Genomic DNA, 13,060 nt, shown 5'->3' with positions numbered 1-13,060 from the left:
AGACTCTATCAGACTTTTGTTGTCAAACCACTTAATGCCAAGGAAAACTATTAGTATAGATCCCAGAAGGATCCATAGATGTGGGGTGCTAGACACCTCTTGTAGGATCTCCCACATGGCACACTCAAAAAGACTGTTAAAATTTTGAATGGTAATATTCTCAGACATTTTATTTATAAAAGGAAAAAAATTTTTTACCTGTAATGACTGGTTCCTGCCAGAGGTGGCAAAAGAGTCCACTTGAGTCCACGTGGAGAGCCAGTCTGAAACAACTCAAAACCGAAATTTATTCAAAGTGACCCCTTCGGGGCCAAATGTGGCGGTTTGTGTTGTAAAACCGCAAATATTTAAGCTTCTGTGTTCAGCTCCAAACGTCAAGGCAGAGAGGGAGGGGTTAACTCCTCTGGCGCTGTGAGAGGAACAAAGCGCTGGCTGAGGGAAGCTTGGGACCCTTGGCGGGCGAGCAAGCTGGGGGCGCGGGGGAGGTGCGCTGCGCTGCTGTTGTCACGACCGAGGGCCTAGGGCGAGCCGGAGCAGGCGCGACTGCGGGCCTAGAGCGGGCGGGTGGGCGAGCGAGCCGGCGCTGTGGCAATCGCGTCCGCCCAGGACCTGCTATGGGCGCTGCGGGCTAACGAGCAGCGGGGGCAAATGTGCCCCACGTTGGCGCGCCAAATGTGGCGGTTTGGATTAATGAAGACCAGTAGTAATAGGTATTTGAACAATTTTAATGACAAAACCAGACTCACGAAACCAAGGTTCCCGCGGAGTACCAGAAGCAGGAAGGGGCGCGCAGCGTCTGTGCACCCAATTCGCCCGAGGGGAGCCCGCCCCCAAGGGGCGGGCTTATCCCTACATGGGGTGTGGAGGCCACATCCAGTTATAGGTCATGCTTGAGGCTAGACAGCCAGACCTGAGGGGGGGGTGCCATGTTCAAGGGCGGCAAGGGCCTGGACTATAATTGCTTTGTCCTGAGCTTGCCGTGCATGAAATCAGTGCAGAAGCCAAAGGCAGAGAAACACGCAGAGGCAACATATGGCACCGAATACGCCAACCCCCACCCACTCCTTAAAGAAAGAAAAAGCAGATTGCAGCCAATCAGTAAATTGTCCAAGGGTCATGGGCTGTATACGAGTATCATTCAAGGTAGCAATCTGCAACAGCTGGTCCTGGATCAGGTTCTCTGCTTCTTTGGACCAGTTGCCAGCAAGGAATTCGCCTAGGATCTTTGATTCATTTCTGGAATTATCAAAAGAAAGTGGAGTTATGCATACATGCTTTTGATACGAAATGCAACCCATTTGAACCAAATCAGCCAAATCATCAATTTGACTTTGTAAAAAATCATTCTTTGATTAGCTGCCACTATGCCTGACAGCATGTGTCTATTTATTTTACTTTGAGTATCCAGCACTGTAGTGGTCTGTGCAACCACATTATTAATGGTTTCTGCAGTTTGTACTTGATTGGCCATAGCCACTGCTGCGGTAACTGCGGCAGCTGCTGATACCGCTATCGCTGTTACTATAGCGGCTGTAATTCCAAAATCCCATCGCTCTCGTAGAAGAGTAACAAGTGGGAACATATCAGGATCATTTTTAACAGGAATTGGCACAAATGTTGGTATCTTCATAACCACTACAATGTTCCATGAAGCATTCCAGCATTGAGCTAGAAAGCAATCGGTACTCCTGCAATCAACCTCTTGGGTAGCATTAGTAATATTAGTTAGCAGAAACACAAAAGGAGAAGGTACACACACTGGTGCTGCCACCAAGGTAGTATTGGCCAGCTCCTCCTCTTGAAGTATGCGAAGTCGCCTACCAAGGGATGTTTCGGTAACTATACCAGAAACATTAATCAGCCGGGTGGTAAGCTTTTGTATTTGGGCTAAGGCAGAAATGTCTGCTGTCGCTCCTGCCTCATTGGAAACCAACCATTGATACCAGGACCACCCGTCCCCTATCGTAGAATTTTCATTTGATTGATTATAAAAATATCTCTTCATAGATGGAGAAAGGGAGAATCCCTGTGAAATCTGCAACTCCTCCCATGTCCTGCCTTAACAGGCAGTATAGGTGGGAGGGAAAGAAAAATCTGGGACACAATGTAGGGATGCTTTAAATTCAGTGCTATTACACTCTCTAAGAGAGGGATCTTTCATAGGCACCAACAATGTGGTATTCATAGCCAAGGTGGTAACGTTAACTGAAGTTGCATTACTGGATGTACCACCGCCTGATTGGGCACCCTGAACAATCTTATTTAAAGCTGATGCCAATATGCCTATATTCACCTGACTATAAAGCAAGGGATCCATCCAATTAATCAAATTCTTTTGTTTTAACAGAATGCATGGGGTTTTATGTTCTAAGGAAAAACAAAAGGTCCCATTAAGCACAACTTTAGTTGAATTAAATCGTTCTATCTTATCATCTCTTGGGACCATACAAGGGGCTTCCATATCGCATGAGGTGGAAAACAAGGTGGGATAATGGAGGAATTAGCATGAACTGGCATAGGTATTGGCCATGCCCTGGTTACTGCCCACAGTTGCATCATTTTCAACTTTATCATTGGCATCCACAGGAGGAGAATCAGTACCACGAGGGTCATCCTCATTGTCCCGTATCCGTTTCAGCTCTCTCATCAGTCTTGCCGGGACCCAAACCGGTTGTTCCTGGCCCTGTGGAAAAAATACAAACAGCTCCCCTGGATCTAGCAATCACTGGATCCAGTCCACACCATGTGTTATTTAACACATCTTTCCATTTTACTTCAACGTTTTCGGTGGGTAGAGCCCCAGCATGTCGGCTGGCTGCTGATCATCCCTGATCATCAAGGTTTAAAAAATTCAAGGTGAAAGTAGCTAGGGATATGGCATTCTTGGGTGAATGGCCGTGGGCTACTCCCCCTTTTTGTTTTTGTAACATTTCCTTTAACAAGTGATAAGCCTGTTCTACAATGCCTTGCCCTTGTGGATTGTATGGCAGGCCAGTGTGATAGTAGACACCCATATGAGAGCAAAACTGTTGAAAGGTTTTGGAGGAATATGCAGGGACATTATCAGTTTTTAAGCATTTGGGTTTACCCCAAGCGGCCCATGCCTCCAGGCAATGAGTTATAACATTAACCACCTTTTCACCCGTAAAGGGTGATGCATGAATTACACCAGAACAAGTATCTACTGATACATGCACGTATTGCATACGGCCAAAGCTAGGTACATGGGTGACATCCATTTGCCAGAGGTCACCTGGTAGTAGCCCTTTTGGATTGACTCCAACATGTGGGGGGTGGTGAAAAGGGACACAGGCCTGGCAAGATTTAACGATATTCCTAGTCGCTTGTCTAGGAATTTTAAATTTAAGCGTTAGTGTTTTGTGGGCACATGATATAACTTGTGAAATAGGCATGCTGCTGAAAAAGGATCCGATGTTATCATTGGAAAAGCTCAGGCGGCTACGTCAGCGCGAGCATTGGCTTCTGCCATAGGACCTGGCAGCAATGTGTGTGCTCGTGTATGATCCATGTGAAAAGGATGTGACCTCTTTCTAATGGTATCACGTATGGACAACAGAATGGAGACCACCGGGCTCCTGTCAGAGATCATGGCAGAAGATTCAACTTGATTTATAGCATTGACCACATAATGGGAATCAGAGTAAATATTAAGGGGACCTGGAAAGGTGAGAAACACCTCTAGAACCATTTGACATTCCACTATTTGTGGCCTATTTGGCTCAAAATGTTTAATGACTGTCTCCCCTCCCTGGACAACATAGGCTCCCATCCCAGAACTTGACCCATAAGTATAAACAGTGATTGCATTATCCAAGGAGTGAGGCTTGGTCACCTTAGGAAAAATAACTGGATGATTCATGACAAAATGTAGCAATATATCTGGTGGATAATGATTATCAAACCTTCCAGAAAATGCGCAGACAAGAACAGCCCAATCATCTAGTGTTGCACTTAAGACTTGTACTTGTTTAGGGGTGTATGGCTAGATCAAAAACTGTGGTTGCATAGCACATCTTTATACCTATCATGGCAATAGATGCCACAGCCGTGGGATAACACTCAATTGTTTTGGGAATGGAGGCATGAGCATGTATCCACAACAAAGGCCCATCTTGCCAAAGGACAGCTGTGGGTGCTGAGTTAGTAGGCAAAATGCACAACACTAATTGTGTACTCTCATCATCTTGTCTTAACTGTGCATTCTGAATGGCCTGTTCAACCCTCTCCAAAGTCTCTCTTGCATCCTGTGTCAGCATTCGAGGGGACGTCACTTTTGGGTCTCCCTCCAAAATTTTAAATAGGGGTCTCAGCTCAGCTGTAGTAAGCCAAAGGTACGGCTGAAGCCCGTTGATATCGCCTAGCAATCTTTGAAAATCATTAAGAGTTTTAAGATTGTCAAGTCTCAGACTTATTTTTTGCAGTCTTATAGTCTGTGGGGTTATAATTGCTCCCAGGAATCGTCCCACTTCTTCCTTCTGTACCTTTTCAGGAGCAATTTCCAGCCCATATCCCCTAAGTGCGTCAACAGTGGCAGAAAATGCCAAATCAAGCATATCATTATTAGGGGCAGCTATCAAAATATCATCCATATAATGGCCTAATCTCAACTTTGGAAATTTTAGGCGCACTGGCTCCAAGGCCTTTTGAACAAACAACTGGCACATAGTAGGGCTATTGGCCATTCCTTGGGGCAAAACCCTCCATTGATGCCTTGCATCAGGTTGTTCATGATTAACGGATGGGATCGTAAATACAAACCGAGGACAATCCTCCTTGATCAAGGGTATTGAAAAAAAGCAATCCTTTATATCAATAATAATAACTGGCCAATCTTTAGGAAGGCTAGAAAGCAAAGGCAATCCCCTTTGCACTGATCCTCGTAATTGCATTTGCTGATTAACTGCTCTAAGGTCGTGTAGGAGCCTCCATTTTCCTGATTTTTTCTTGATCACAAAAATAGGCGTATTCCAAGGAGATTGAGATATTTCTAGATGTCACAGAGCAAGTTGCTCTCTTACTAATTCTTGTGCTGCCTCTGATTTTTCTCTAGAGAGGGGCCACTGAGGGACCCAGACCGGGATGTCAGTGGTCCAGGGTATAGGGATGGCATTCTCAGTGGCCCCTAGGAAAAACCCAGGCCTTGACATCCAGGATTCATTGAAGGCATGGTCGGTTCGGGGGTGCCCTGAAACCCCTTCCCTAGTCCCTTGCCTGGAACATAACCGGACTGCAGCATTAACTGTTGACTAACATCTGAATACTGTGTAACAAGTTTTATTCTCATCTGACTCAAAACATCTCGCCCCCATAAGGAAATGGGGAGATCAAGCATGAAAGGTTGAAATAGTCCTTTTTGTCCTTCTACATATGTCCAAGCTAATTCCTTAGCACTGACTTTTGGCATATTGGCATACCCCAGGCCCTGTAATGTTGGAGATGATAGCTGTAGAGGCCACCGTTTCGGCCAATCCCCCTCTCTAATGATGCTGCGGTCCACACCTGTGTCCAGCAATCCTTGAAACATTTTGCCTTCTATATTAAGGGCTATGATAGGCCTTTGATCTAAACCCATAGACAGACAAACAAGATCTGTGCCAGTGGATCCAAACCCTTAATCTCCTCTATTCATAGCCCTGGCTGGAAAACAGTTATGCAGACTAGGCAAGATCAACAGTTGAGCTATGTGATCCCCTGAGGAAATAGCTGTAATGCCCCTTGGGGAGGAACACATGATCTTAATTATGCCAGTATAATCAGGGTCTATAACTCCCGGGGTTACTACCAGCCCTTTTAGAGCAGATAATGATCGTCCTAACAGTAAGCCCACAGTGTCTCTAGGCAACGGACCCTTAAAGTCTGACTCGATGGGCTGCACTCCCATTTGTGGTGTCAATACCAGCCTGGTGGCGGCACAGATGTCCAACCCTGCTCTGCCTGATCCTGCAATGCCACATACATTTGAGGGCCCTGGGTACGTGGGCCCCTCTTGCCATTTTTTGAACCTGGTGGAGTAGTAATGGGCAGACCATTGATGTCTTTCACCGATCGGCATTCATTTGCCCAATGCTTCCCCTTTTTGCATCTCAGACAGAGGCCTGGTTGACGTCCTGCACCTCCCTGCCTTCCTTCTCCATTCGGACATGTTTTTCTCATGTGAGCTGGCTGGCCATATTTAAAACAGACTCCTGGCCTAGTGCCAGACGTCTGGGCAGCAGCCAAAACAGCAGCCGCCAGTTCAGAATTGGTCAATGGCCCTCCTATTTCCCTGCAAGCTTTCATCCATGCCTGGAGTCCTTTTCCTTTCCAGGGGGTGATTGCCCTCCTACATTCTTTGGTACATTGTTCAAAGATAAGTTGCTCTACTAAGGGCATACACTGGTCTATGTCTCCAAAGACTCTCCCTGCTGCTTCCATCATACGAGCGACAAAGTCTGAAATGGCCCTGTTGGCCCTTGTATTATCTTTGTTAAATTACCCGACACTTGGCCCCTGTTGGGCAGGGTCTTCCAGGCTCGTATGGCCATTTCATCAATTTGTTGGTAAACTTGAATAGGAAACACTGTCTGATTGTTTATCCACTGTCCTTGACCTAGTAACATGTCTGCCGTCCAGGCAGCATTGCCGTTGGCTGCGTTAATTTGGGCTTGTGCATAAGCATAGTCAGTATAAATGGACTTGAAGTCCAAGTATTGGCCTAAAGTAACACACGCCTTAACGGTACTCATGGAATCGGCAGGTGTCATTGCCAATTGTCCTAGAAGTTCTATAAGTCCGAGCGTAAAGCTCGCAGACACTCCCTAAGTCTGCGTGAACTCAGCCAAATCCTTTAACTGTTTATAATCTGCCATCTCATGAAATCTCTGCCCTGTGTTGGGATCCTGAAAGACGGGAAACGTAGTAGCCAATCGGCTCCTTGTCCTAGGCTTAATAAAGGAAGCAGAAGCGGCAGGAGATCTTCCTCCTCCTCCACATCTAATTGGTCCTCATCCTCGGAGGACTCATCTATAGAAAAATTAGGAAATTCCTCCAAGAGTGGATACCGCATATCCTCCAGCTCCCTGTTTTTCTCTGGAGCTTTCTTTTCCCATTTCTGGGAGCTTTTGTCGCCCTCCTTAGGCCTATGCTTTTGTGTTCTCCTGTCTTTACTTTCTTGGTATCTAGCTCTGACATGCTATCCTGGTAGGCTGAAAGCGCTCTTCGGCCCTTTTTTAATGCTTCGACGCATTTCCCGTCCCACAAACAGGCTCATATCAGTTTCCATAATGGGTGAGTTCCCAGCCGAAGCTTACCCTCCACCTTAGCTGTCTCAAGGTCCCTACCTAGCTTATCCCAGCAAGGGAGATTGATGTCCCCCGAGCCTCTAAACCATGACGCTGCTCCATCAACATCCTCCAAAAACTTCCTTACGGTACCCTCTGAGATTTTTAGATCTCGGTCCCTAAGCAACCTCTGGATAGGGCGCGAGAAAGGTGCCATGCCGGCTGGTCCAGATGCTACATTTCCCATGCTGTATATTTATTTACTGCCGGTCCCAGCAAATACACTCTTGACTGGTTCTATGACAGCGTGGAAAAAAGGCAGCTGGCAAGCACCAAGACAACTATACCCAGAATGACAGGGGCTCCCCAAAGCAGATTCACTCCTCCACTCAGCACGTCAGAAGTAATACAGAGAACTCACCGGCGCCACCGCTCCATGTGTCTGAGTTCTGAATCCTCCCACTTCCGCAGGAGTCTCTGCCTGATGCTGTGATGGAATTCCCGGGTTTTGGCACCACTTGTGGCACGCCGCTTCCGCCAGCAGAAGAGACGACCACAATAGGATTCTTCTCAGAACACACTTTATTGGAACTCTTACACTTGAGAATTTGAGAGAGGCAAGAAGACCCCGTCCCCGTGGAAGCAGAAGAATATATACAGTGCCAGACAAAGCCCTGACGTGTCATCAACCCAATGGCTCAGGCCAGAATGGAGTGATAGTGCTAAATTATGATTGGCCAGATTGAATGGCCAGATCGAAAGACTCCCTGCGCTAGGGGGAGCATGCGCACAAGTTGTTTACCAAGTTTAACATTGAACAGCAAATGGCGCCCAGGCTCCGTGCCAACACACCCATGACATGACGGCACCATGGTGCGCGCTACAGTTTGGGGCTTCTTAAAAAATACATTTAAGCCAAGGGTGGTGGCATGCCTTTAATCCTAGTACTTGGGAGGCAGCAGGATCTATGAGTCTGGGGCCAGCCTGGTGGTCTACACAACAAATTCCAGGATAGCTAGGACTAAATAGAGAAACCCTTCCTTTCAAATATATAAATAAAAATAAAAAATAAAAATTACATTTAAGGGCTGGGGAGATGGCTCAGTGGTTAAGAACACTGCTCTTTCAGAGGTCCTGAGTTCAATTCACAGCAACCACATTGTGGCACACAACCATCTGTAATGAGATCTGGTGCCCTCCTCTGGCATAGGGCATACATGAAGGCAGAATGTTGTATACATAATAAATAAATAAATCTTTTTTAAAATTACATTTAAGACATTTGTATGGTTTTTTTTTTCAATGCAATGCCCAGAAAAATTCTTCAAAGACCTCGAAAGAACGGTACTCAAATTTATTTGGAAAAGCAAAAAACCAGGATAGCCAAAACAATCCTGTACAAGAAAAGAACTTCTGGAGGCATCACAATCCCTGACTCAAACTCTACTACAGAGCTAGAGTACTGAAAACAGCCTAGTATTGGCATAAGAACAGACAGGAGGACCAATGGAACCAAATAGAACACCTGGATATCAATTCAAACATCTTTGAACACCTGATCTTTGATAAAGAAGCAAAAAATATCAAATGGATAAAGAAAGCATATTTAACAAGTGGTGCTGGCATAACTGGACATCAACATGTAGAAGAATGAAAATAGACCCATATCTATCGCCATGCACAAAACTCAAGTCCAAATGGATCAAAGACCTCAACATAAAGTCAGCCACACTGAACCTTACAGAAGAGAAAGTGGAAAGTACACTTGAACGCATTGGCACAGGGAACCACTTCCTAAATAGAACCCCAGCAGCACAGACACTGAGAGAAACAATTAATAAATGGGACCTCCTGAAACTGAAAAGCTTCTGTAAAGCAAAGGTCATGGTCAACAAGACAAAACGACAGCCTACAGAATGAGAAAAGAGCTTCACTAACCCCACATCAGACAGAGGTCTGATCTCCAAAATATACAAAGAACTCAAGAAATTGGACACCAAAAGATCACATAATCCAATAAAATAATGGAGTACAGACCTAAACCGAGAACTCTCAACAGAGCAATCTAAAATGGCTGAAAGACACTTAAGGAAATGTTCAACATCCTTAGTCATCAGAGAAATACAAATCAAAACAACTCTGAGATTCCATCTTACACCTGTAAGAATGGCCAAGATCAAAAACACTGATAACAACTTATGCTGGAGAGGTTGTGGGGAAAAGGGAACATTTCTGCATTGCTGGTGGGAATGCAAACTGGTACAACCCCTTTGGATGTCAGTGTGGCGATTTCTCAGAAAATTAGGAAACAGGGCTGGAGAGATGGCTCAATGGTTAAGAGCACTGACTCTTCTTCCAGAGGACCTGGGTTCAATTCCCAGCACCCACATGGCAGCTCACAACTGTCTGTCACTCCAGTTCCAAGGGATCTGATACCTTCACACCAATGCACATAAAATGAATCTAAATAAATTATTTTAAAAAAAAGAAAAGAAAAGAAAATTAGGAAACAACCTTCCTCAAGACCCAGTAATACCACTTTTGTGTATATATCCAAAGGATGCTCAATTGTGCCACAAGGACATGTGCTCAACTATGTTCATAGCAGCTTTGTTTGTCATAGCCAGAACCTGGAAACAACCTAAATGCCCCTCGACTGAAGAATGGATAGGAAAATGTGGTATATTTAAACAATGGAGTACTACACAGCAGAAAAAAATAACAACAGCTTGAATTTTGCAGGAAAATGGATGGAGCTAGAAAACATTATTTTGAGTGAGGTAACCCAGACACAGAAAGACAATTATCACATGCACTCACTCATATGTAGTTTTTAAACATAAAGCAAAGAAATCCAGCCTACAAACCACAATCCCAGAGAACTTAGACAACAATGCAGACACTAAGAGATACTTACATATATCTAATCTACATGGGAAGTAGAAAGTGGAAAAAGACAAGATCTCCTGAGTAAATTGGGAGCATGGGGGCCTTGGGGGAAGATAGAAAGGGGAAGGGGAAAGGCAGGGAAGGGAGCAGAGAAAATGTAGAGCTCAATAATTATCAATAAAAATGTAAAAAAAATGAAATAAATTTAAATGAAAACTTAAAAAAAACAGTTTTGACTGAGAACGCAGTTCAGTTGGTCAAGTGCTGGCCTAACTTGTATGAAGTCCTGGGTTTGATCTTAGTGCCATAGAAGCCAAGATTGGTAGCCAGGCGGTGGTGGCGCATGCCTTTAATCCCAGCACTCGGGAGGCAGAGGCAGGTGGATCTCTGTGAGTTCGAGACCAGCCTGGTCTACAAGAGCTAGTTCCAGGACAGGCTCCAACGCTACAGAGAAACCCTGTCTCGAAAAACCAAAAGATAAAAAAAAAAAAAGAAAAGAAACCAAGATTGGGCACAAATACCTGTAATTTTGGCACTTATGAAGTAGAGGGGTGGAACAGAGGTGGCCCATACCTTTAATCCCAGCAGAGGTAGATGGATCTCTATGAATTCAAGGGCAGCCTGGTCCACAGATGGGCTCCAGCATTGCCAGGGCTACACAGAGAAACCCTTCTTGAAACAGTGTCTTTCCATGTAACTTTTGCTGGTCTGGAAGACCAGGCTGGCCTAGAACTCATAGAGATCCTGCCTGAGTACTACAATTAAAGGTGTGTACTATTACAACCCAGCTTATTATACCAATTCAAAAGCTCACTTTCAGTCATGTATAATTTCTTATAGTCCCAGCTGTTTTGGAGGATGAGACAGGCGACAACCTGGGCAACACAGAGACACATACACGAAGCAGGGCTACATAGCTTCCTGGAGCTCTTGCCTGGCACACACAGGACTGTGATTTGGATGTCAAGTACTATGAAAACTAAACATACAATAAAGGTAAGAATGGTGGAGCATGCCTGTGATTCCACCACTCAGGATGCAGAGGCAGGAGAATCAGTTCAAGATCAACTTTGACTACATAAGACTCTATCTCTAAACAAAACAACAGCAACAAGATGAGACCAGCGAGATCTTCCTTGAATAATGACAGAGATGTTCTGCTCCTCTCCACATTCAAGACACTGAATAAAATAATTTCATCACAAAAAATTGCAATCGAGGGGGGCTGGAGAGATGGCTCAGAGGTTAAGAGCATTGCCTGTTCTTCCAAAGGTCCTGAGTTCAATTCCCAGCAACCACATGGTGGCTCACAACCATCTGTAATGGGCTCTGGTGCCCTCTTCTGGCCTGTAGGCATACACACAGACAGAATATTGTATACATAATAAATAAATGAATATTTTTAAAAAATTGCAATCAAAGCAGATCTGAAATGGTTAGTGGAAAATGGGAAACACTAGTAAGTTATAAAGCAATATACCTAACTTGCTACATACCTTTCAAAATGAGGTCACAATCCTGAAAAACAAAGTCAATTTTTCTGGTGTAGGTTTTTTTTAAGATTTTTTTTTAAGCTGCATGAGTGTTTTGTCTGCATGTCTATCTGTATACCACCTGTATGCAGTGCCCAGAGAAGCCAGAAATGGGTGTTGGATACCCTTGGAACTGGAGTTTCAGACAGTTGTTTGTTGCTGGAACTGTTGTTGGGTGCTGGAAACAAACCCAGGTCCTGTATAAGAGCAGCCAGCACTTTTAACTTCTGAGTCATCTCTCCAGGAGCCCTGAAAGTGTATTTTTTCTTTTTTTGTTTGAAACAGGGTCTCTGTCTCTCCACATGACCCTGGCTGCCCTGGAACTCACTATGTAGACCAGGCTGGCTTCAAACTCAACAGAGATCTGCCTGCCTCTTCCTCCCAAGTGCTGGATCAAAGGCCTGTGCCACTACACCTGAATACAAAGTGTTTTTTTTTCCATTGTCTATTTGTACGGGAATTTTACTTACACACATGTTACACCGGACATTTTCCATTCAGGTTTCTGGAATGCTTGCACAAGTCTGTTTTTAAAAACCCAGTTTATTTTAAATAAAGTTTCATCAGAATAACAAGGTTTATTATGGCTTATAATCCTGGTAATAAATACCACTATTACTGGAAGCTGGAAAACTGTCTCCAGCACTAAAGCAAGGATAGGCAGTCTAAGCCAGGCCGTGGTGGCACACGCCTTTAATCCCAGCACTCGGGAGGCAGAGGCAGGCGGATCTCTGTGAGTTGGAGGCCAGCCTGGTCTGCAAGAGCTAGTTCCAGGACAGGCTCCGAAACCACAGAGAAACCCTGTCTGAAAAAACCAAAAAAAGGGGGCTGGAGAGATGGCTCAGCAGTTAAGAGCACTGCCTGCTCTTCCAAAGGTCCTGAGTTCAATTCCCAGCAACCACATGGTGGCTCACAACCATCTGTAATGAGATCTGGTTCCCTCTTCTGGCCTACAGTCATACATGCAGACAGAATACTGAGAATACTGTACACATAATAAATAAAAAAAATTCTTAAAGTCTGGTTTGTGAGTTTAAAAAAAAAACCAAAAGGCAGTCTATTGGTTTGGAATAGTCAGGACTCCAGATAGAGGTTTCTTTTTTAAAAAATAAAAAATTATTTATTTATTTATTTATTTATTTATTTATTTATTTATTTATTTATTATGTATACAATATTCTGTCTGTGTGTATGTCTGCAGGCCAGAAGAGGGCACCAGATCTCATTCCAGATGGTTGTGAACCACCACGTGGTTGCCGGAAACTGAACTCAGGACCTTTGGAAGAGCAAGCAATGCTCTTAGCCACTGAGCCATCTCTCCAGCCCCAGACAGAAGTTTCTAAAGCAACATAAGAACTT

General features: G+C 44.5%; 1 protein-coding gene across 2 annotated transcripts in view; it reads right to left on the bottom strand.

Annotated features, from left to right (window-relative positions):
• Positions 1 to 707: 707 nt before the first annotated feature.
• LOC126490704 (uncharacterized) overlaps positions 708 to 13,060 on the bottom strand; it is a 19,773-nt gene continuing 7,420 nt past the window's right edge. The window contains exons 2-3 of one of the 2 annotated variants that reach the window (XR_007589226.1): positions 2,602 to 2,683; positions 708 to 1,236 (exon numbers count right to left, since the gene is read on the bottom strand). The gene's annotated coding sequence lies outside the window, so the exon portion shown is untranslated. Of the gene's footprint in view, positions 2,684 to 13,060 lie in introns of both variants that reach the window. The other variant, XM_050125825.1, reaches the window with a different exon arrangement.

Source organism: Alexandromys fortis, unplaced genomic scaffold (genome assembly GCF_014885135.2).
Source record: "Alexandromys fortis isolate MF-2015 unplaced genomic scaffold, M_Fortis_MF-2015_v1.1 scaffold_238, whole genome shotgun sequence".
Taxonomy (NCBI): Eukaryota; Metazoa; Chordata; class Mammalia; order Rodentia; family Cricetidae; genus Alexandromys; species Alexandromys fortis.
This window is presented reverse-complemented; position numbering and strand designations above follow the sequence as displayed.